The sequence below is a fragment of the Sturnira hondurensis genome, unplaced genomic scaffold (assembly GCF_014824575.4).
Source record: "Sturnira hondurensis isolate 20B ecotype Veracruz unplaced genomic scaffold, ASM1482457v3 Scaffold0004998, whole genome shotgun sequence".
Taxonomy (NCBI): domain Eukaryota; kingdom Metazoa; phylum Chordata; class Mammalia; order Chiroptera; family Phyllostomidae; genus Sturnira; species Sturnira hondurensis.
This window is the reverse complement of record NW_028077629.1, coordinates 7,223,968-7,249,649: the sequence shown is the minus strand read 5'-3', so window position 1 is coordinate 7,249,649 and position 25,682 is coordinate 7,223,968. Positions and strand designations below refer to the sequence as shown.

The 25,682-nt window shown below is 39.7% G+C and overlaps 1 protein-coding gene across 1 annotated transcript in view; it reads right to left on the bottom strand.

Moving 5' to 3' along the window:
- FAM13A (family with sequence similarity 13 member A) overlaps positions 1-25,682 on the bottom strand; it is a 281,967-nt gene that overhangs the window by 224,935 nt on the left and 31,350 nt on the right.

The following is a 25,682-nucleotide window of genomic DNA, read 5'->3' as shown; positions in this document are numbered from 1 at the left end:
TCAGTTCATGTTATAAGTTCATTCATTGTGTAATATTCCATTCTGACTTTACCACAGTTTATCCACTACCCTGTCGATGGGTATTTGGGTTGTTTCCAGGTTTTTCCTGGGGACAGTGCTGTGGGGACCATTCTTGTGCACATCTCCTGGTATACATGCACAGCAGTGTATCTTAGACATATTATCAAAAAGTGAAATTGCTGGGTCACTTTATGAAAATACAAGTTTACAAATAAGGCCATACTGTTTTTCAAGGAACAAATTAACCCCTCTATGAAAATTCTATAGGAACAATAAAAGTTAAGATTAAATATCTGTAAATATTTAAAAAATAAAATTAAAACCATATAAAAGTATGGTTTAACTCCCACCATGTAAGGGTATAAGCAACAGCATTCCAAGCACCTTGATAAGGGGCCGCTGGTCCTCTATCTCTGAAATGAAACCATGAACCCTTGGGTGTGAAGCCACCACGTCGAATAAAATAAATTTTCACATGGTTATGACTTTATGACAATAACTAACATCTTTGAAAAAGTGCAGCACTTTTATCATTTACTTCTGATTTTGAGATACAATAAATAATCTTCCCAGGAAATAAAATGGACAAACAATGGGAAAGGAGACAGACCTATTCAGAGAATCTCAAACTTATTAACAAAATAACATTAAATCTTTTGTGCATGAATGGAAGAATCACTAAATATGTTCTCAAAAGGCAAAAGTAACTGAGGAAACTACGTCTTTTATTTATCTCATTTTGTGTCAAAGTGCTTCCATTTCCTCTGATGGAAGGCAGATTCACCAAGTCACTCATTCAGGGTATGTAAGTATACTGAGGGTTCTCTACTTCAGTGCTTTTAACAACTGCATACCACATTTGAATTTTAAATAGTTATAATTTACCTCCTGAATCATTATTTATTTAAATATATTGACAGTGCAGTAAAAACCTTAATTTATCAGCATGACCTTTCTCCTCACATCTTTACACTGATTAATTATATACTAACGTACTCAGAATCTGCAATCTGAGAATTTCTGTCTTTCCAGAAATATGTGGTAAATATCACCATTATTGTCAGCCTGCAGCAATCTTACAGCAAGACTTCCTGCATGAGAGAACAAGCATGGCTCACCGCCTTCACAGAGCTGCAGAAGAATCCCAGCACAGCACTGAGTTGGGGAGTCTGGGTGCAAATGTGCCTAATAAGATGATGTTTACTCATGCTTGGGGGAAACAAAGTTCCCAATAATTACTTCATTATTACTTTCATTATCTTTTGATTTGCTAATGCCTAAATATAATAAACACTGCCATATTCATTCATGTTCTTGCATTTATATTGGTAATTATGATGGCTCCCTCGAGTTCTCACATTATCAAAAGAATTGGCAATGCTTCTATTTTTGTAGACATGAATTCGTAATGTGCATTACCACACACTATCTTTAATATTTATCACATGCTTTCTATGTGTCTGACATTGTTTAACACTGAAGACATGGCACTGAACAAAAGAAACTTCACGCTTTTATGAGACATTCAAATCAAGGGGAGACAGACCAATTATCAATTAGTAACGTAAGTGCTATGAAGAAATATAAAGCAGGGTAAGGGGAAATGAGGCAGTTATGTAGGGGGTGGGGCTGTCATTTCATTTAACAGTCAGGGGTCAAGGAAGGCCTCTGTAATATGGTGACAACCGAGCAGAGAGCTGAAGGAACGGGGAGTGCGTTCGAAGCAGTGGAAACAGAAAGTGCTAGACCCCTGAGGGGTCTTGGGGGTGGGAGAGAGGCAGGAAATAAAATCAGAAGACAGTATGAGGGAGGATCCGGGCAGGTCATCACAGTCTTATTTGAATCCGTGGCCTTTTGTTCTTCCCCCAACCCAGTGAAGGTTTTGAGCTGTTGGAAGATGTGACTTTAAATGCCAGTCTGGGTGCTGTGCTGAATCTAGACTTTCAGGGGCCAAGTTGAAAGCAGGCAGACTAGTTAGGGGCTCTCGTGACAGCCCAGAAGAGAAAAGCTGCTTGGCCCTGAGCCGGCTTGATAGTGGGGAGTTGGTGAGACACGGCAGATTCTAAATAGAGTTTAAATGTGTCTTGTTTGTTCTACATATGTGAGTTCTTTTACGTATGTAAACCACATGTATGAAATAATCATTTATGAAATATTTACTGAGTGGTTTATTCTAGGCCAGGCATAATGCTATGCACTTGTAATGCAGCAGTAAACAAAACAAACCCCTGCTTTCATGGGGCTTACAGTTGAGTGGGTGAGACATTAAACCATAAATAATAGGGCTAGGGGGACTATGAGACGGGTAGGGACCGTCAGGACGGCCTTCCTGAGAAGGGATCTGATGTTTGGAGGCAGTTACAGTTAAAACAAAAATATCCACAAACTGGCAAATATAAGATCAGAGTTGAAGGCCGAGTTTTAAATATCTTTTAAATCCCTTTGATGCCTTCTTTGCATATAAAAATGATTAAGAAATAGTTTCAACATATTGACACAAACTTAAGACACCTTTTAAGACAGTAAAACAAAACAGTATAGGAATAAAGAGATATCTATATCTGGAATAGATCTTAAAGAAATGTGGAGTGATTTAGTCTGTCTAAAGAACTAGCTGGTTCAAAGCACTAAGTAGGAATCAGGTTGCAGAGAGTCATGTAAATGATAAGAACAGTTATCTGACGGTAGGAGGGTAAGGATACTCAGCAATGGAATTCCACAAGGGCCTTGGAAACAAAAGTAAAATGAACTTCTGCAGCTGGTTCAAAATCTTAACCTTTTGTGCTTTGAGGTTATTTCTTTAATTGGAATAAAAATTAGGATGTGTTTTAATTCATGAGTCTGAAAGGTTTCAGAAAATTTTGCAGATGGAATAATAGTTAATTATTGAAATGGTCATCACATTCCATAACATCAACATTTTGCTAGGACAAGACCTAACTTTATCCATTAGGGAAAAGTGCCACTTGACATCATTCTAATTTTGTTGAAAGATGTCATTCACTCTTGGCTAAATTTGACCCATTTTTCAAGCAAAGACACAAACATTCAACTACCATCACATACACACAGGATACAGAGAAAAATAACTCAGCCCTTAAAGAAGACTGTACCATAAAAACTTTTGTTCCAGAGTAGCAAGCATCGAATCAGGTGACAAGTATTTGCTCTCATTAAAAAAAGATTATGATCATAATCAGGGATGCTGGATCTACATCACGGGAAGGCACCTAACTGTAATCTGGACATTCATCCCAGTGCTTGTCACGTGCTTTGACTTTTCAGTGGCCATGAAGTTTTGCTGTACTTACCAACTTAGCCTCAAGCAGAAAAAAATAAAACAACTGGCAAAATGCTAATCTCTGCCATGACATATGGCAGAGCCAGTCATTAAAAAAAGCAAAATATTTAGACTCATGGTGCCAGATTTTTTGAAGTAGCTTTTCATTTCCTTATTAAGCCTCACAAAGGATGTATGAAAACTTGCTAATCTGTTAGAACAAAGAGCTGTTGCTGACCTTGGAGCTGAAGAGGGGTCATAAACCCAAGAATGTGGACGGCCTCTAGAAACTAAGAAGCCAGCAAGAAAACAGGGACCTCTGCCCGCCGAATGCTAATGACCTGGATAAGCCTGGTGGGACAAAGACTCTGGCTGACACAGACCCTGATTCTGGCCTTGTGGGACCTGGAGCAGAGAAAGCAGCTGAGACTCCACATCTCTCACAAAATAGTGAGATGTTAAATTTATGCTGTTTTAAGCCACTAAGTTTGTGGTAATCTTTCAAAGCAGCAACAGGACTCTAACATAGCCCAGTTAGAAATGACTAAAAGAGAGATGAATTAAGCTGTCCAAGTTCCCATAACTATTACATAGCTGACCTGCAGTTCAAATCCAGGCAGTCTGACCTCAGAATACAAAATTTGATCAACGTGCTCTAAGAAAATTAAATGTTGTTATTGTCATCATTACAGAGCACATAGAAATGTCTCATATATTGATTTCCCAATCAACAAATAAATAAAACTAATGAGTAGTAGGGGGTGGGAATCCTAATTCATTATAACTTCTTAGGCCCTGGGGTGTACGTGGGGACAACATTTTAACAAAAGCCTGCCGCCGCCCGCGGCAGCAAGGTGTTCGCGAGGTGAGGCGATGGACTTAACTTAATTAAAATAATGGAGAGGTCCAAGTGCTCCTGGCTGGCAAATGGCGAGTTTATTCAAGGAACTGCTGGCTTATATGCAGAACTACAGTGGCCTGAGAACAATGCTGTTTTACAAAAGTTTGTACATTCCCAAAGGCTATCAAGAGGGCAAGATGTTCTCACATCCTGAGAACATTAGCCCACAGATAGCAGTGTCCTCAAGATTATCACTTCCTTGGAACATGACGCACATGCCAAGACCTTGTTCTTTCCTTCAAGGCTGAGAAGGAGAAGGTCCGGAAGATGTCAAGATACCCGCCGGCTCCAGGGACCAGAAACCAAGTCCCGCCACCGTTTTCACAGTGGGGGCTCTGTCCGTGATCCCCTGCGGCCTGGTGGGCTCCCACAAAAGCCTACAAAAAGGTATGGCACAACACGTATAAAATATGTGAGAATAAAAAACCTGAGTTATACTTCTTTCTATATATGCTTTTACAGAAGAATGGGAACAACAACCATAAAATGTCAGCTACACTGGATTAGATGAGATTTTACTTCTGCGTTCAGAAGTAGAATCACTTTAGAATGACAAAAAGCTTATGTACATAATCAAATCTTATGATCAATGGAACTTTTTCTATGTAAAAGGAGAGGCTACATTTCTACTGTCTTGCAACCCTTGCCCACGACAAAGTTCTTTCTCAAAGACCTCACACAAATATCTCAAAGGGCAAGATGATAACATGACTAATAAAAATTCATTAGTCTATTCTTAGACGTTGTTAATGACATCACAAATCTTATCATTCTGATTCGATTCTGCGGGACCGAGGTATGCCTATTGCCCAATTAGCCAGTATTTACAGTGAACTTCTGCTCTCAGCATGAAATGTCATGTTGCAGGTAGAACAAAGAATTGGTGATATTTTACATTTCAGTTTAATAACAAAAAAAATAACTGCTGATGATACCTAAATAGTAGGTCAGCTAATTGTTCTGTGGGTGTTTACTGAGTGCCATATGCCTGTCAGTGGAAACAGGTGGCATAAATAAAAATATAAAAAACATGTAAAATACACCATACACCAAAATAAATTCAAGGTGGATGAAAGACTTAAATATAAGCCGTGACACCATTAAAGACCTAGAGGAGAACATTGGCAGGAAAATCTCAGATATTTCATGCAGCAACATTTTTACTGGTATGTCCCCTAAAGCAAGGAATATAAAGGAAAGAATGAACGAATGGGATCTCATCAAAATAAAAAGCTTCTTCATGGCTAAATAAAACAGCATTAAAGTAAAAAGACAACCAACTGTATGAGAAAACGTATTTGCCAATGATACCTCAGACAAAGGTTTAATCTCCAAAATATACAAAGAACTCACACGACTTCACTCTAAGAAGATAAGCAACCCAATTAAAAAGTGGGCAAAGGCCTTGAACAGATACTTCTCCAAGGAGGATACACGGAAGATCCAGAGACACATGAAAAGATGCTAATATCACTAGCTATCAGAGAGATGCCAATTCAAACCACAATAAGATACCACTTCACACTAGTCAGAATGGCCATCATAAACAAAGTAACAAACAACAAGTGTTGGAGAGGCTGTGGAAAAAGGGGACCCTAATCCATTGTTGGTGGGATTGCAGACTGGTACAACCACTACAGAAAACAGTATGGAATTTTCTCAGAAAATTGAACCTGCCCTTTGACCCAGCAATTCCACTGCTAGGATTGTATCCTAAGAACCCTAAAAAACCAATCCCAAAGAACATATGCACCCCAATGTTCATAGCAGCACAATTTACAATAGCCAAGAATTGGAAGCAACCTAGGTGCCCATCAGTAAATGAATGGATCAAAAAACTATGGTACATATACACAATGGAATTCTATGTAGCAGAAAGAAAGAAGGAGCTCCTACCTTTTGCAACAGCATGGATGGAACTGGAAAGCATTATGCTGAGTGAAATAAGCCAGGTGTTGAAGGACAAATACCATATGATCTCACCTTTAACAGGAAGCTAAACAACAAAACAAACAAGCAAGCAAAATAAAACCAAAGACACTGAAATAGAGAACAGGCTGAAAGTGACCAGAAGGGAGGGAATTTCAGGGGAAATAGGGGAGGGATTTAGAGGAACATATATAAAGGACACATGGACAACAACTGAGAAAGGTGGAAATGCGAGGGGGGGAGCACAGGGGATGGGATGGGATGGGATGGGAGTAATAGAATACTGTACTTAAAAAATAATTAAATAAATAAAAAAAACATGTAAAATAGTCTACCTAAATTTCCAAATTGAAAGATCCTATCTAGGCTAGGTGTTAGACAAGCACATATCAGCTGCAAGATCTGTTTATATGGATGTCAGTACACTGGAGAATGGAAAAACAATAATAGCACATACAAAGGGGAACCTCTGGCAATATAACATGCTGATGTTGAACAATATGGCAATATCCCAGAGAAATAAAACTTGGCTTTCCCCATGAATCTAGTGCTATATTAAGTGGAAAAAGGACAATAAATGTGTAGTTACAGTAAATAGACAGTTAATACAGAAATCACACTACCTCCACACCATCCCACCCCCTGCCACAGGATTTGGCTGACACCACTCCCGGAGCTATAGGATTTGGTGTCCTGAGTGTAGTCATAAAGCTTAGAGCTAAGCCCAGAGTTATTTAAGTCTGTTTTGGGTGTCTCTTCCTTCTCCTTTAAGTCTCCAAATTTGTTCATGGGCTCAATGTAAAAACTGACTATGCACACAAGTTCATTAAAAGTAGGTATTTGCAACACAGATTAATGGGATCAGGGCAGAGTTAAAGGTGGCTAGCAAGCTAGTCATTTGACATGCCTTCAAATTGATACTCTAGAAACAAATTTTCAATATTTATTTTTATGTGAGTTGACCTTCGATTAATATAAGTTGGATACCTTTTTAAATAATCATTTGTTGGCTGTTCTCTCTTTTCCAGCTAAATCCAAATAAGACACTCATCACAAAAAAGCATTAGTGAAAAAGGCAGAATTTACTGAAGATTTCACTCAGTTCACAATTTGTTCCAAAAAATCCCCAAGGGACATTATCTCCTGGCCTTGAAGGGGCTTGGTCTCCACACTGTTTTTGTCCTTCAAGCCCATAATCTCCCTGCTATTACAAACTTCTATTGCCTATATTAAGAGGAGGACTAGCCCTGGCTGGTGTGGCTTAGTGGATTGAGTGCCAGCCTGCAAACAAAAGTGTCGCGGGTTCGCATCTCAGTCAGGGCACAGGTCCTCAGTAGGGGGTGCATGAGAGGCAACCATATATTGATGTTTCTCTTCCTCTCTTTCTCCCTCCCTTCCCCTCTCTAAAAATAAATAAAATCTTTAAAAAAAAGAGGATGACTAAAATAAAACCCAGAGATAATAACAGTTGTTGGCAGGGAATGTAGAGAAATTAAAACTTTTATTCATTGCTAATGGGAATCTAAAATAGTCCAATTACTTTGGAAAATTGTTCCTTGAAATGTTAAACATAAAGTCACCATTTAACACAGCAAATCTAGTCATAGGTAGATATCCAGGAGAAATTAAACATATGTTCATATAAGAATTTGTATGTAAGTGTTCATAACTGTTGCACAGCATTACTCATATTCAAAAGGTTATGCCCATGTAGGAACTTGTAAATACATGCTCATAACATAATTATTCAAAATAATCAAAAGTTTTAAAACAACCCAAATTCAGAGTACAGTTCCATATATTTTTTTGAAATGTTTGCTCTATATCTGTGAAATATGTCGTGGGTACTTTAATAGGTATTGCATTGAATGCTTAAATTGCTTTGGGTAATATGGACATTTTTATGATGTTAATTCTTCCAATCCATGAACACAGTATATGTTTCCATCAGTTTATGTCTTCCTTGATTTCTTTCTTCAATGTTGTGTAGTTTTCTGCATACAGGTCTTTTACCTCCTTGGTTAGGCTTATTCCTAGGTACTTTATTTTTCTAGTTGCTATATCAAATGGGACTTTTTTCCTGATTTCTGTTTCTGATATTTCATTGTTGGTGTACAAAAATGCCTTTGATTTCTGAATACTAACTTTGTATCCTGCTGTTTTGCCAAATTCACTTATTAGGTCAACCAGCCTTTTGGTGGAGTCTTAATTTCCATCTTTAAATGGAACCTAATCAACAAAATAAGCAAGCAAGCAAAATATAACCAGAGACATTGAAATTAAGAACAATCTCACAGTAACCAGAGGGAAGGTGGGAGGGGATAATGGGGGAAAGGGTTTTCAGGAACAACTATAAAGGACACATGGACAAAACCAAGTGGGGGGAAGCAAGGGAGGGAGGTGGGGATGGCTGGAGGTGGGAGCAGTGGAGGGTAAATGCAGACAACTGTAACTGAACAATAATAAAATAATTATAAAAATAAAGAAATAAAATCTTAAAAAAAATAAAACCCAAATGCTATCAATGAATGAATGAAGTGTGGTACAGTCATACAATGAAATATTAACCAGCCATAAAAAGGAAATTAGTCTGATATATGTTCCAACATGAATGAACTTTGTAACTTATGCTAAGTAAAAAAGTCACACATGTGATTCCACTTACATAAAATATCCATAACAGGCAAATCTATGGGGATAGAAAGAAGATTAGTGTTTGCTTAGCGTTCGTTGGGAAAGTGGAGAGAGAAAAGGGAGGAGGAGGAAGGAACAGGGAGTGTCTGCTAATAGGCTCCAGTTAGTTTTTTCTGTTATAAAAATGTTCTAAAACCAGATAGTAATGACAGTTGCACTCTGTGAATACACTGAAAACCACTGAATTGTATACTTTAAAAGGGTCAGTTTTATGGTGTATAAATTGTATCTCCATAAAGCCACTACAAGGAAATTCTGTTGGCTTTAAAATCATGTATAAGAAAAAAAAAGTCAGAGGAGAATTTACAGGTAAATATAAGTTTATCTACTCTTCCTCCTAATGCCTCACTAAAATGACAAAGAATTTTAAAGGTATAAGCCATCATGAATAGAGAACTGAAAAGAGAACAGTTGATGAAAGACTTCAACAAAGGTACATTCACACACACACAATTCAAGACCATCTAATTCAAAATAATTTTGCTCAGTCAGGCTTCCCCTTCAAATTTGCATAATCTCACTACTCAACACTATCTCACAGCATCAAAGGCATTTATAAGGAAAATAAATATCTATATACATACTCATCATACAAAAGATCATCTAGTAATCAGGATCTATAATCTCAGAGATCATATAATATTATAAACACAAGTAAAGTTTTTCCTGTCTTGTCAATCTGGTGGAAGCAGAACCAACTAACATGTCATGAAAATGTGACCCAGCAATTCCACTGCTGGGACTGTACCCTAAGAATCCTGAAAACACCAACTCAAAAGAACCTATGTACCCCAATGTTCACAGCAGCACAATTTACAATAGCCAAGGGCTGGAAGCAGTCTAAATGCCCATCAGTAAATGAGTGGATCCAAAAACTCTGGTACATTTACACAATGGAATACTACACAGCAGAAAGAAGGAACTCCTACCCTTCAAGATATCATGGGTGGAGCTGGAAAGCATTATGCTAAGTGAAACAAGCCAGGAGGTGAAAGGCAAATACCATATGATCTCACCTATAAGTGGAACCTGATCAACAAAACAAACAAGTGAGACTTCCGCCAAGATGGAGGCATAGGTGGAAACACTGTGCCTTCTCCCACAACCAAGTTTGAACACAACAAAGGTTTGGAGAACTAGGACACACCCAAAGACCAGAAAACGGAATTATACGGAGGTCCGACAACTACGAACCATTCAACAGGGACGGTAAGAGAGGCAGAGCCAGCAGCGGAGCTGGGTCGGGCAGGACAGATCCCCCGACCTAGGTGCGCAGGCAGCCCAGAACCAGTCGGGGTGTGGGGCAGAGTGACCGCAGTCGCACATTCGCGCACAGTGAGATGGACCACACAGGCCCCAGGGGGCGAACCCAGTGGTGGAGGGCTGACGGCGGTGGCACACTCACGTGCAGTGGAACGAAACTCGTGGGCCTGGTGACGGTGGTGGCTGCGGCACCGGGGCCGCGGCGGCAGGCGGTAGATGGGAAGCCATTGTCCCTCTTTGGCCCCGCCCCCACATACAATGTCACAACCCAGCAACTTAGTTGCCTTGTTCTAGTGAACACTTTAGGGCTCTGATCCTGCTATGGAACAGGCACGAACAACCCAAAAGATGGTGCAAGAAAAACTCAAAGTCCCAGAGCCAATAACTCTAAGTGACCGAGAAATTGCCAGCCTCTCAGAAGCACAATTCAAGACACTACTTATCAGGACGCTCACAGAACTGGTAGATTATAGTCACAAATTAGAGGAACATAGTCACAAATTAGAGGAACATATGAAGGCTAAACTAATTGAAATGAAGGGAGATGCACAGGAAACCAATAGTGATGGAAAGGAAACTGGGACTCAAATCAATGGAATGGACCAGAAGGAAGAACAAAACATCCCACCAGAAAGGAATGAAGAAATGAGAATTCAAAAAAATGAGGAGAGGCTTAGGAACCTCCAGGACATCTTTAAACGTTCCAACATCCGAATTATAGGGGTACCAGAAGGGGGAAAGAAACAGCCACGAGTGGAAAACGTATTTGAACAAATAATAAAGGAGAACTTCCCCAGTCTGGCAAAGGAAATAGACTTCCAGGAAATCCAGGAAGCTCAGAGAGTGCCAAAGAAGTTGGACCCAAGAAGGAACACACCAAGGCACATCATAATTACATTAGCCAAGACCAAAATGAAGGAGAGAATCCTAGAAGCATCAAGGGATAAGGGGACAGTCACCTACAAAGGAGTACCCATCAGACTGTCAGCGGATTTCTCAAAAGAGACCTTACAGGCAAGAAGGGGCTGGAAAGAAGTATTCCAAGTCATGAAATCCAAAGACCTACAGCCAAGATTGCTTTATCCAGCAAAACTTTCATTTAGAATGGAAGGACAGATAAAGTGCTTCTCAGATAAGGTCAAGTTCAAGGAGTTCATCATCACCAAGCCCTTATTATATGAAATGCTAAAGGGACTTATATAAGAAAAAGAAGATGAAAAATATTAACAGTGAAAGGACAGCAAACACACAGTTATTAACAACCACACCTAAAACAAAAGCAAACCAAGAGGACAGCTAGATCAGGAGTGGAACCAAAGAAATGAAGAACACATGGAGGGTTAGCAACAGGGGAGTGGGAGGAGGAGAAGAGGGGAGAAGGCACAGAAAATAGCATAGAGGGCAGGTAGAAAATAGATAGGGGGGAGGGCAAGAATAGTGGGGGAAATATAGAATCTAAAGAACTTGAGACACATGGTTATAAACTAAGGGGGGGAGAATGGTGGGGGAGGGAATGTGTGGGTGGAGGGGAATGAAGGGGGGGAATAGAACAACTGTAATGGTATAATCAATAAAATATATTTAAAAAAAACAAACAAGTGAGTCAAACAGAACCAGAGACATGGAAATAAGGACAAACTGACAGTGACCAGAGGAGAGAAGAGAGGGAGATAATGGGGGAAAGAAGGGAAAGGGTTAAGTCAAGGAATAGGTATAAAGGACCCATGACAAGGACAAAGATGGGGGGGGGGATTAAATGTGAGAGAGGGAGGGTAAGCAGGGCAGGGGAGAGCACTGGGAAAAAATGGGGACAGCTCTAATTGAACAATAAAAATTTTAAAAAAATATATAATGTCATCAAAATGTATGGAGTCAGTGTGGAAACCTGGGTTTCCTGGCACCACATTTCCAACTCATTCCAGTGTAGCTTCCACAATATGAATGACTGGCACCTCGGACAGATAAGCAGATGGCAACCCTTCAATTCTATTCTGCATTTGGGTCTATATCCAGAAGAAAATATTAGTTTAAATATTTGGCATTGCTTATAGGAAACTTAAAAGGCACATACTGAAAATGAAAAGGGATTAAACTTATAGTTTAATATAATGATTCTGTTTTTCATAAACACCAAAATTTCTGAAGGCTGAAGACTTTCAGAAGAAAAGGAACTTCTTAGTAAGAAGGAATTAACCTGGGGAAGGAGACATGTAGTATATTTCCTATGGAGCTCATGCTATCCAAGGCGTTATAACTTAACTAGTCTTGTAACTAGTCAACATTTGCCATGTAAAAACAACTCACCTAATCTCAAGCAATGCAAGTGTCACTATGATATAGGTCACAGGTAGCAAACACAAGGCCTGCGGGCCAAGTCTGGCCTGCACCTTGTTTCTACCTGGTGGGCAGTGAGAAGCTCCTTGACCCTGATTAGGAAGTAGTTACATTTGTACAGTCCTAAAATTACATTCAGCCCTTTGAAGGCATCTGCAAGGCTGAGGTGGCCTCCAGTGAAAATGAGTCTGACACCTCTGATATAGAATATAGATAAAAGATAAGCTTGACTCAAACTCTCCTAGTAAATTCTCATATAATGAAGAAAAACAGAACTTCAGGCTCAAGCACAAGCCAGCCTATTAAATTATGTTTCCTTAAAATTAGGCTTTGTACTGATCAAAGTGGACCTATTATTAGGGTACTCTTCTTAAGAAAAACAGTTGCTGTCTACATTATCAAATGCTCATAAGCTAAAATACACAGGTACTTTATTCTCACATAGTTTGCACAGCTATTATATGTTCATTTAAAGAAAGAGTGATCACATGTTCTTCCGAAGACTCCACTCTAATGACAATAAAATAATGTTTAAAAAGCACAAGCATCGGGCAGGGGGTGGAGGGAAGCAGCGGAGAAGACAGAAGTAGGTAAGAGTTCAAAGACATTTGGAAGTGAATGCACATGACAAAACAGAGAGGCGGCTCCCCAGCCCAGCAGTCTCCAGGGAGCTGGCAGCTGCCCAGTGCGCCCAGGCAAGCATGTTATCAGGCAGGAGTGCTGAGGCCTGGTCTCTGGTCATCAGTGGATTCCTGAGGAAGCCCTAGCTCGAGTAAGGAACTGGTTGAAAAAGTGAGAATTAGTGAAAATCTGCTAAGAAATAACGGGCCGATGTGCCCACTTCCCACTTGTCTGCTATTAAGGAACTCTATGGTTGAAAAGAAAAGTATGTCCATATACTGACATTTTTGGTCCCCAAATGAAACAGGCTAGACTTTCTATTCCTCCTAAAGTAAGGTGCACCAGCAGACAAGCCTACTGGTCTCATACCCAACATGCTATTCTTAAACACACAGCCAAGCCAACAATCATCATACATTTGAGTGAGGAAATACCAAAAGAAATCCTGCAAAGAGAAATAATACAGGGGAAAGAAGAAAACAACCTCTCCCCTACCCCCCCAACAAAACAAATAAACAAACAAACAAAAAACATACCTTGTTAGTATCCTCAGAAAGATAAAAATAAAAATAAAATGACAAAAGAAGAGACTGCTTTGGAAAAAAACAGCATGGATATTAAAAATATAAAAGATAAAATTTAAGAACAAACAAGGTTGAAAAATAAAGTTGATTAAATTTTATAGAAAACTGGATTAAAAGACAGTGATAAGATCTCTAAAGGAATAATATAAGAAAGATGGCACAGGAACATTTCCAAGATCAAAAGACAGTGTTTTCCAGATTAAAGGGACTTACCGAGGCCCCAACACAATGGAGGAAGGTTCCAGGAAGCAGTCGGTCCAGGCACACTGGGGAGAGAAACTCAGGGGGATCTCTACAACCAGCTCAAGTGGGAGCAGAGGAAAGAGGGCCAAAGAGGAATCTCCCCAGAGACAAAGTCATTTTTTTAAAAATATTTTATTTATCTTTAGAGGGGAAGGGAAGGAGAGAAGGAGAGAAATATCAATGTATGGTTGCCTCTCATGAGTCCCCTGCGGGGAACTGGCCTGCAGCCCAGGCATGTGCCCTGACTGGGAATCGAACCGCGGTCGTGTGGTTCGCAAGTCCGTGCTCAATCCACTGAGCCACACCAGCCAGGACAGACAAAGTCTTAATAAATTATTTGATAACTTTGGGGAAAAAGTTAACACTGGACTTGTTAGAGCAGTTTGAATAAAACTACAGACAGACTCACAGAAAACCAAGTGAGCGAAAACATGAGACAAATATTGGCATTGGGCAGTCTGCCTCACACTCACACTCTTACATAGTCAAAGAAGCCCAACATTAACCATGAAATCAACTAAAATCATGATGTAACAGTACTGAAGGAAACTGGAGTGACAATGTAACACAGCTAATTCCACACATTTCATTAGCAGAAGTGATGAGATAATGTCTAAGAGTGAAAAATCAAAATATAACATTATATGTATGTCATCAAATGGAAGCAAATACCAAAAGAACAGCAGTTTTGAATAAGTGAAAACTGATCTCTGGGAAAGAATTGAGGGTTCCTAAAGGGTAGATAGGCGTTTTCTTTATAAATCTTTCAATTTTATTTGTTTTTGACATAAAATCATATGCATGTATTAGTTTGATAAAAGTGTTTCTTTAACTAAAGAAAAATATGTCCAAGGCAATGAGGATACGATTGTTATTGAGGGCAAGAAAATTATGTAGAAATGTGCCACTTCAGTATTTGATCGGTAATTTTACAGAAACACGATCAAATCCAATTATAGTTACGCCCTCCCAACACACACTGTGCGCACTGCTGCAATCACGTGCCTGTGGTTTCCACACACCTGTGTCCACGTAACCGCCCTTCTCGGAGCACAAGCCACCTGCAGGAAGGCTGCTGCCCGTCCGAAGCCCAGCTAAGCAATGCTTTCCTCTTCTGCATAGCTCTTCTGATCATCTCACTTAGCAGTGACCCCTCCCTCTGAACCCCACTTTATTCTGTGTATTCCGGCTCTCTGTGCACATGTTCCATTTCCTTAATAGAGCTGTACGCTCGCTGTTGGCGGGACAGTACCCTATTTTTCTATGTGAGCAATAAAATGCCAAACCTAATGGCTTCATCATAATTTAGTAGTTGAAAAGATTATCAAACACTGATCTCGTATCAACAAAAAGAGTCCTATGCTATATATGAAGTGCTATATATATTTTGCAGGTTTACCTGTCATTAAAATGATATAAAACATAAAAAAATTAAAATTACTAATGACTGGTAGCCAATCCAAAAATATCCCAAATTAATCTGTGGAAGGTGTGATCTACCATCTCAACCAACAATCAAAAGTTCAAGTATTTTCAATTAATTTGGGAAAGAATTTTGAAATCTTCATCTTAACTCCAAATTAAAAATCCATTTCTTTTCCTTTTCCTTCCTACTTTCTAATCATTAAGCAAGTAAGTACACGGTCTTCTGTAACTCTTTTTTTTGAGATAAGAGAGTTAGGAGACAGAGAGGGTCAAGACTAACATTAAACGTGTAAGTAAAAAGTTTAGGGAATCCCATTAAATGACTTGTCTTCTTACAACCAAGAAAACAAGGGATGAGAGCCAGGACTTAGGATGAGTTGGGGAAGGAAGATTGCATTCAATTTTTTTTAACCCTGACCTGAAAACACTTTTTCACTACTTTTAGAGAGAGAGGAGGAAGGAGATGAAGTGGGGGAGGGGGGAGGAGGGGAGAGGGGGAGAGGAGGGGAAAGAAGGGGAGAAGAGGGAAAGAGGGGGAGGGGGAGGAAGAGGGGGAGGGGGGAGAGGGGGAGAAGGGAGATGGGTGGTCGCAGAGAGAGAGATATATTGATGCAAAAAAGATACTTCATTTGGCTGCTTCCTACACGCCCCTGACTAGGAGATAAAACCCACAACCTAGGAATGTGTCCTGATCTGGAATCAAACTCAAAACCCTTTGGTGTACAAGATGACACTCCAACCAACCAGGCCATACTGACGAGGGCAGGAAGACTGCATTTAAAATTTGGAAGGTTGCGTGTCATCTCCAGAGACAGCTATTTAATTGGGCTCAGTATGACGTGACCTCTGGGATTTTTCCAAGTTTCCCAGGCAATTCTTATGGGCTCCCACAGTTAAGAAGCACAAGCTTACCATTAATTATTTATTGTATGACTAGCACTGTTTAAGGTGCTTTAGTGGATAAACTCGGGATCCATAATAAGCTCAGGAAATAAGTACTATAGTCATATACCTCAGTACTTGTAGGCTTCAGAACTCGGCAAACCCTGTACTTGTAGCATTTTGTAAGAAAATAATTGCTTCAGCACTCAGCACTTGCTAGGGATTCGTCACACCTGCTGGAACTTGTGTGTGACAACACTGCCCCTGAAGAGAAAATGCTTCATCACTCTTCACTTGCTCACCACTCAGCACCCCTCTCTGGCAATGAAGCAGAGGTTGACACGTCAGTCTCAGGGTAGCTCGAAAACAGTGAAGCGCCCCTGCACATATTTGTTGTTACTGTCTTGTACTTCTGTGCATTTTAAGTGCTAATTATGGGTTGCAAAATGGCTGAGAGTGATATCACTAAGCCTAAAAGGCAGTTAAAAGAACCATAATCAAAAAGAAAAAAGATTGTAGCTAACCATGAGAGTGGTGTAGGTGTGACTGATATCGCTCTTATGTTTGTTCAAATGCTGAGAACGACGACCGTGACGATAGTGAGAAGTAAGGAAGTAACTAAAGCAGCAAGTGTTGCTAAAGGTGTGTGTGAAGTCTGTGAGTAAGCAACGTGCAGACATTGGAAGAAGTTGAAAAACTGCTTTACGACTGGGTTAATGAAAAACAGGTAGCAGGCAACAGCATTTCTGAATTTCTGAGGCAGTAATTTGGGAGAAAGCTAGGCGATTGCCTGCTGATCTGTGAAAAGACAAGCCTGGAACAAGTGGTGAGAGCACTGAAGTGTGTTTGAAGCTTGTCAGGGATGGTTTGATAAATTTGAAAAGAGACTGGCATTCCCAGTGTGGTGAAGCATGGAGGGGAAGCCAGTGCCAACAAAGAAGCTGCTGAAAGCTGTCACCAAGTTTAGGGAGTATGTAGAGGCTGAGGGTTTTGTCCCCCAACAAGTGTTTAACTGAAATGAGACTGGTTTGTTCTGGAAGAAAATGCCTAACAGAAGTTGCATCTCTCAAGAAGAGAAGGCATTGCCAGGGCACAAGCCAACGAAGGACAGGCCAACTCTGTTGATGTGGGGAATGCTGGTGGGGGGTTAAAGCCTAAGCCTCTACTAGTGTGTCACAGTGAAAACCTGTGCATTTTCAAGGGAGAGAATGTGACAAAAAGCAAGTAAAGTGTGATGCAGAGGGTCAATATTAATGCTTGGGTGACAAGGCAGTTCTTTATAGAGTGGATGAATGAAGTTTTGGGCCCCCTGTGAAAAAACATTTGGAAGAAAACGAACTGCCTCTGAGGGCTTTGTTAATTATGGACCATACTCCTGCTCACCCCCCAGGGTTGACGACTCACCCCCCAGTAAGACGGCTTACTGGATAAGTTGAGTTTCATAACCATGAAGTTTTTGCCCCTAATACAACTCCTCTGATCCAGCCTCTGGACCAGCAGATCATTTCCAACTTCAAAAAGCTGTGTATGAAAGCCCTTTTCCAGAAGTGTTTTGAAGTAACCTTGGATACCCAGCTGACACTCAGAAAGTTCTGAAAGGACCATTTTAATATCCTCCACTGTGTTATACTTGCAGATGAGACATTGTCTTCACTGGTGTGAAGTCTCTTACAAGACCATGAACTCTGCCTGGAAGAAGCTGTGGCCAGAAGCTGTAACTCCAAGGGACTTTGAAGACATTGAGGATGATCCTGATAGCCCAACAGTGGAGGATGGCAAGTCCCTGGGCAAGTCCATGGGCCTGGAGGACTTGGTGATGAAGGTCGGAAGAGGCAGTGGAGGAGCACAGGGCAGAGCTCAGCACAGAGGAGCTGCAGGAACTCCAAAAGCAGCAGCAACAGAGTGGCTGAGGACATACCTTCGGGTGAGAGGGGGGAGGGAAGAGGTGTCTCCTGCGCTGATAAAAGAAATGTGTGCTACATGGGTTGAAGTTGAAAACGTTGTGGAAAAGTATCGCCCAGATGAAGCTCTAGCAAGCTGTAATGTGGACCTGTTTGATGAACAGACAATGCTACACTTTAGAAACATAGAAACAATTTTCTCTTGATAAGATTTTAGTGAAACTCCCTAAATCTGAGTCTCCCACAGTGTTCAGTGAAGCCAAGAGGCAGAAAACTGAAGAAACCCCTGAGATATCGCCTGAGGTTGTCTTGGAAGAGGACTCCCCCTCCAAAAGTTAATCCCTTCCTTGATCTTGTACCATCCCATGATGCCAGGAACTCCTCTTAGTGCAGGTAAAGTCATACTAAATTTTAGTTTATTTTTATGTAATTGTTTTCTTAATCCATGTCTGTTAGTCTTAAGGTTCTATATTACAAAACAACCTCATTACTTAATATCAGGCCAGTAAAATGTGAAAGTTCTGGGGAAATTCCATGAATTATTTCTAATTACATTATTTCTATGGAAAAAATTTGGTACTCATCGGTTTTGTCACTCATTATAAGTTCTGGAACAAATAAACTACAACTACAAAGGTACCACTGTACTATGATCTCCTTTAAACAGTTAGGGAAACTAAGTGGGGTGGGTTTAAAATGTCCAGAAAGCCTGAATCTTCTCTCTCCAAATGACAAGGGAGTCTAATTCCCCTCCTACTGAATATAGGCCAGGTTAAACCTGGCTCCTAATGAACAGAATTGGGTACAAATGATGCTATTTGACTTCTGGGGCTAGGTCATTAAAAGAATAGTTCCATATCTTGAAAGGCTCAAGGTGGGGGCGGTCATCAAACAGCCATCTGTAGAGGCTTGTACGGAAAGGACCTGAGCCTCTACACTAAAGTGCCAGCCATGGAGTCAACCACCCACCAAGAAGATCTTCCAGGGCCTGCCCACGCTTTAGCCCTCTGCAGCCCTTGCCCATTCCTCACAGCAACCTCCCGACCCACCCTGACAACCTGGACTGTTTGCCTAACCCACAGAAACCGTGAGATTCATGTTTACTGTCGCTGAAGTCACTGAATTTTGCAGTAATTGTTATACAGCAACAGACAGCTGGTACACGAAAGCACAAAAAGATTAAGTGACTTGCCCTAACTAGCAGCGAGCAATTGGTAAACTGAAATTTGAAACTAGTCAGAAAGGACTCAAAGCCTATGGTCTAGGCCACATGCTGTAATTTCTTTTTCAAAATGAACATTATCCTGTCTGTATCTCATTAGAGCTGCTGCTGTGATCAAAGGACATTATCTAAATAAAATATTTGCTAGGTATTAAACTAAACAGTGAGTATTACCACTACAAGTAATAAATATTCAAAGGGACTGTTAAAACAAACTAAAAATAAAAAAATTATACAGATAAAGAAAACACACCTCAGTGCAATTTTCCCCACAGATTTTCGAGTCATTCGCTACTCTCAGCTATGCTAGCCACAAAAGATTTCCAAGATAAAAACCACAGAGATTCTGTAATAATGATTTCTATTCCAGAGACCAACTACATAGCACCCACTGTAGACTTTTTACTAACATTTAGTTTTACTCATACACGTACCAACTTGTGATACATTCTTAAAAGCACAATGCAATGCACTGAATTTGGTTCCTACTAAATTCGCAGGTTGAAGCCCTACCTGCCCCTAGTGTAACTCTTTGGAGAGAGGGCCTCTGAGGAGGCAATTAAGGTTACATGACATCATAAAGGGAGGGCTCTGTGAAGGGAAAGAGACAGCATGAGAGCACACAAAAGAGAAAAGGCCATGTGAGGGCACAGTGAGAAGGTACCACCTGTAGGTCAAGGACAGAGGCCACATCAACTCTGTCGGCACTTTGATCTCCAACTGCTAGCCTCCAGAACTGGGAGGAAATAAATTTCTGCTGTTCAAGCCCTGCAGCTGGTGGGATTTGTTAAGGTAGGCCAAGCTGACTAATATGGAAAATATGACAGGAAAAGTTCGGGCTCTATAGTGAGGGAGTTCCCAGCTTGCTATGTGGTAAATAACTTACCCTCACTGAGCTTCACTTTCTGATGTTTGAATAACATGGGTTTGAACTGCGTGGGTCCACTTATGTGCAGATTTTTTTGTGGTAAATACTGTAAATATATTTATTTTTTATGATTTTTAAATAACATTTTATCGAAATAATTTTATTGTGAGAATATAGTCTAAAATACATGTGTTGTCTGTTTACATTATTGGTAAGGCTTCCAGTCAACAACAGGCTATTAGTCATTAAGTTCTGGGGAGTCAAAACGTTTACGTGGATTTTTGACTGTGCCGGGAGTGGTGGGGGGGGGGTTGCAGCCTCTAACCCCTGCACTGTTCAAGGGAATCTGTGTTTGTAAGAGTAGCTGTGCATACGTAAAGCACCTAGGCAAAATCGTGGCACAGAATAGGCACTTAAATCATAATGAAAGCTATCTAAAATTAGTTATTGTCATCTCTTTATAGCTACAATATTGTCCAAACATAAGTGATGGTCAGAATGCTAAGTATGAAGACTGATGAGTCTACACAGATGAGTATGAAGTTCACATCTTCAGCCTTAATGCCCCTCTCCTAAGCACACACTTTCATTTTACTCATTATGGCCCCATAATAACTTTCCCTCCTTGTTTCCACTGTTTGTATTACCTGACAACTTGTTTAGGTGCCACATCAGGATCTCTCTTCTTTCTCTAATAAAAACAGCTAGATCTCTGAGATAAACAGCTTACAAAGCCCCCACATAGGGTACCTGAGATCCTACCAAGCTAACAGCATCTGAGCCTTTGGGCTAAGCCCCAGATTCACCCGAAGGTGGAGAAGGAGCAGTAGTCAGACACAGAAGATTCCTAGAAAGTTGAAGCTGCTTCTTCACTCTCTCTCTTCAGAACAAAAGATTAGGTCTGACAGTCTGACCATTTCAAAATGTAAAGGCCTCAACCTAAGTGCAGACAGAAAAGATCTGAATGACTGAAGACAAAACAAAAAACAGTAGCCTCAGGGCCTGTCAAAGCACAGTCTCCACAGAGCTCTCCCTGGTGCTGATGCGACCTTGCCTCAGAGCTCCCTTTTTAATTCACTAGTTTCCATTCATAGCAGCCTGAAGAAACGCCCTCTGCCAAGGCGGCCTTTCCATATTTAATCATGGGATAGAAACATTTGCATTTTTCTTGTAGAAGATTTTTTGATAGAGAAAATTCATATAAAGGGATTTCTAGTTCATATAAAATTAAATTAATTCTATCCTAAAATGTTTTCATTGCTTGTGATTCATATCTATTCCCATAACACACCTGAGACTATTAAAAGAAAAAAAAAGAGAGATATTACTAGCCCTCCAAGATAAGAACAAAGGATCACAGGCATGGAATATGGCCAAGCTGAGATAATTATATTAAAACCTCAATTATAGAAGATGAGTTGTTGCAATAAGAGGTAAGTTTAATATGAAAACAGGAAACGATGATCACAGGAAAAAATGATCTCTTAAATCTGAATTGTCTACACCAGGCTTTTGACAGAAGCAAAATATTCTTATAGAAATCAACTTGAGATAGTTTTTGATGAATACCTGGTATGCAGATACATTGGTTTGCTAACTAAAAATAAAAATAATCTCAGAGATTCAGATACCAGGAAACTCTAAAACTGATCATTTGTTGTAGAAGTGACAACCCAAAGGGTGCTCTTCCACAGAGCAGGCCCTTGTTGACCTACAAAATCACAGACTGGTCTGCAACAGCCGGTGCTCCAGGGAGCTTCCCGACCAGCCTCACTGGCGGTTTCCTTTGGCTTAAGTGTCTCAAAATATTCTGTTGAGACACCAGAATTCCACCCTATTAAGCATGGAACCTAGGATCTTGATCTAAAAATGTTAAGTATATTCAATGAAGAGACAGCTTGCTCTTTATACAGAATATAATTTGAAGGCCCATAACATCATTTTTAAAAAAGAAATCTAGCCTTGAGTCGTGACAATATATCAGAAAAAATAATCTGTTATTATGAGGACTGAAATATGACAGCAGGGTAGTCTTTGTTAATGAAATTATATGAAAACAATTTAATTATATATCAGTGTGTTGCAGAAGAGGGGAGGTGAGAACCGTAACTGCTTTTTGTGAGTCTGTAAAGAACCTTGAAACCTTGCGCCACGTCCCCTCTATAGTGTGAGTACCGCGCACAGGATAAACCAGAAGTACAGTAACTCTCTATTTTCTCCCTGGATTGTTACAGAGAGAAGTTTATTTTGCAGAGGCTACGTAGTCTGACACCTCAGTCCCTCTACTTAGCAGTTTACAAAACTAGTGGGCACTCCACTAATAAAATATTAGTTTCTGCGCCCCATTCAGAATGTTTGTGCATAATTACACATACCTAGAGACTGCTATATACCATAACCAGTCTTTCTCTAAGAATGATACTGCATTTCATGATGTATATGAATTTTCCAGTCACCAAGGAAACATGTCATGAATGAAAAAAATAATTAAGAAGACCTAAATTATAACCAAATAGCAGTATACTTTAATATTAACAAATTAAAAAATCAGTTCAATCTCATCAAATAAAAGCTATTCTAAGCAATGTGATAAAAGCTTTTAAAATTCACAAATATTAGTATTAATATTAGTCTTATTATCAGCATCTAAATATTAAGATACTAATATTAATATTCTTAATACTAAATATATGATTACTAAATGTTTTGTATTAAGCACACAGTTTTTAAATCTTCAACTTACTTTTTGTAGCAATTATTTTTAACTAATTTTCAGAAATTTATCTTAAAGCTTCACACCACTATGACATGGATAAAATGCTCTCTGTAAGAATCATTTAAATAGAAGCAATGGTTACCTTTTTGACATGCTCATGCATGGGAACACAAAAAAGTTCAGTTTCCAATGAACAAAACTCAGCATGTGCCACTTACCAAATGTTACTAATACAGAAAGCTTAAAAGCACTGAAGACAATCTGACAAATGGTTCTACAACTTTGCTTTCATATATTATCATTATTTTTCAATAGCGCACAACACGGCCTTCTCACTATTCCACTCTGTAGTGTCCTACCTGTGAACAGTTACACAGCCACTTTCAAGGAATGTGGCTTTAAGTGACATCCTCCTTAATCTTGTAACTCACACTCTTATAAACACATTTCCCCTTTTCCACTCTAAGCTGGCAAAACTACAAAACAATGGTTTTCCAAAATTAAATGATTTTTCTTACGATATTTAGGAGGGAGAACTCAGTAATGATTAAGTCTATCACTATTACATTTAAAAATGAAGTTTCTTCATTAAAAATCACTTCATGCTACAATCATAAATCAATTTTACTTCATGGAATAAATATAATTACTTTAGGATTCAATTTTGTTTATGGGAAAAAGAAAGCACTTAGTGACCTTTCAGTTTCAAAGACCATTCACCAAAGACAATTTCCTTAATATTTCCTACATAGAATTTAATGTCTTATTCTCGCTCCTATGGCAGTGATTAGTCAGAAAAGAATTTCTCTGGCCCAAAGGCATAAGGAACTCTCAATATTGTGTTATCGAAGCATTCATATACCAATGGTCTTAGAAATTCTATTTAACCATGGTATTCATAATCAGTTAATATTATTTCAGAGTAGAAAATGAGGGCCTTGAGTGAAACAGCAAGATGGTGGTGTGGAGAATAAATATCACAAATATTTCAAAGCTCATTTTAATATTTCCAATTTAAATATTTAAAATGAAACTTTTTAATATTTAAAAGTTCAGTTTTAGATTTCCAGCCAAGATGGAAGTATAGGTAGACACATTGTGCCCCCCAAAAACAATCAAAACAAGGACAACAAATTTAAAAACAAAAAGTAACCAGAACTGACAGAAAAACTGTATGGAAGTCCTACAATCAAGGAGTTAAAGAAGAAACATTCATCTAAACTGGTAGGACGGGTGGAGACAGGCAGCTGGGTGGACAGGACCCACGGCAAGGTGGCAGCTGGTGGACCGGGCCAGGCTCTGGCTAGCAGACTGGCAGTCTCACATCAAGTGTAGATAAACTGGGAGGAACAACTGGGAGTGAGAAAGACCACACAACCCAGGGATCCAATGCACAGAAATAAAGCCTCAAAGCCTCTGACTGAAAACACCTGTGGGGGTTGAGGTGCCAAGAGAAACTCCCAGCCTCACAGGAGAGTTTCATTGGAGAGATCCACAGGATCCTAGAATGTACACAAACCCACCCACCCAGGAATCAGCACCAGAAGGGCCCAATTTGATTGTGGGTAGAGGGGGAAGTGACTGAAAGCCAGCTGAGAGTGGAGCAAGTGTCACTGTTTCCTCTAGGACCCCTCCCCCACATACAGCATCACAACAAAGGGGAATGAGTTGCCCCACCCTGGTGAACACTTAAGGCTCCACCCCTTACTACGTAACAGGTGTGCTGAGGCAAAAATAAAAATGGCCCATATGAAAGTACAGTTCAAAGCTCCAGAAAAAAATACAACTAAGTGACAAAGAGATAGATAACCTATCAGATACACAGTTCAAAATGCTGGTTATCAGGAAGCTTCAGGAACTCACTGGGTACTTCAATGGCTTAAAAAAGACCCAGGCAGCAATGAAGGTCACACTATGTGAAATAAAAATCTATAGAGAACCAACAGTCACAGGAAGGAAACCAGGCCTCAAATCAATAGTTTGGAGCAGAAGGAAGAAAGAAACATTCAACCAGAACACAATGAAGAAACAACAATTCAAAAAAATGAGGACAGGCTTAGGAACCTCCAGGACATCTTGAAATGTTCCAACATCCAAATCATAGGGGTGCCAGAAGGAGAAGAGGAAGACCAAGAAACTGAAAACTTATTTGAATAAATAATGAAGGAGAACTTCCCCAATCTGGCAAAGGAAATAGACTTTCAAGAAATTCAGGAAGCTTAGAGAGTCCCAGAGAAATTGAACCCAAGGAGGAACACACCAAGGCACATTACAATTATATTACTCAAGATTAAAAATAAGAAGAGAATCTTAAAAGCAGCAAGAGAAAAGGAGAGAGTTACCTACAAAGGAGTTCCTATAAGACCATCAGCTGATTTCTCAAAAGAAACCTTACAGGCAAGAAGGGGTTGGAAAGAAGTATTCCAAGTCATGAAAGGCAACGACCTACATCCAAGATTACTCTATCCAGCAAAGCTATCTTTTAGAATGGAAGGGCAGATAAAGTGCTTCCCAGATAAAGTAAAGGTAAAGGAGTTCATCATTATCCAGACCTTATTACATGAAATGTTAAAGGGACTTATTTAAGAAATAGGTAAAAATATAAATACTAAAATGACAACAAACTCACAGTTATTAACAAGCATACCTAAAACACAAGCAAACTAAGCAAACAACTACAGCAGGAACAGAATCACAGAAATGGAGATCACATGGATGGTTATCAGTGGGGGGGTGGGATGGGGAGAGAGAGGAAAAAGGTATAGAGAATAAGTAGCATAAATTGTAGGGAGAAAATA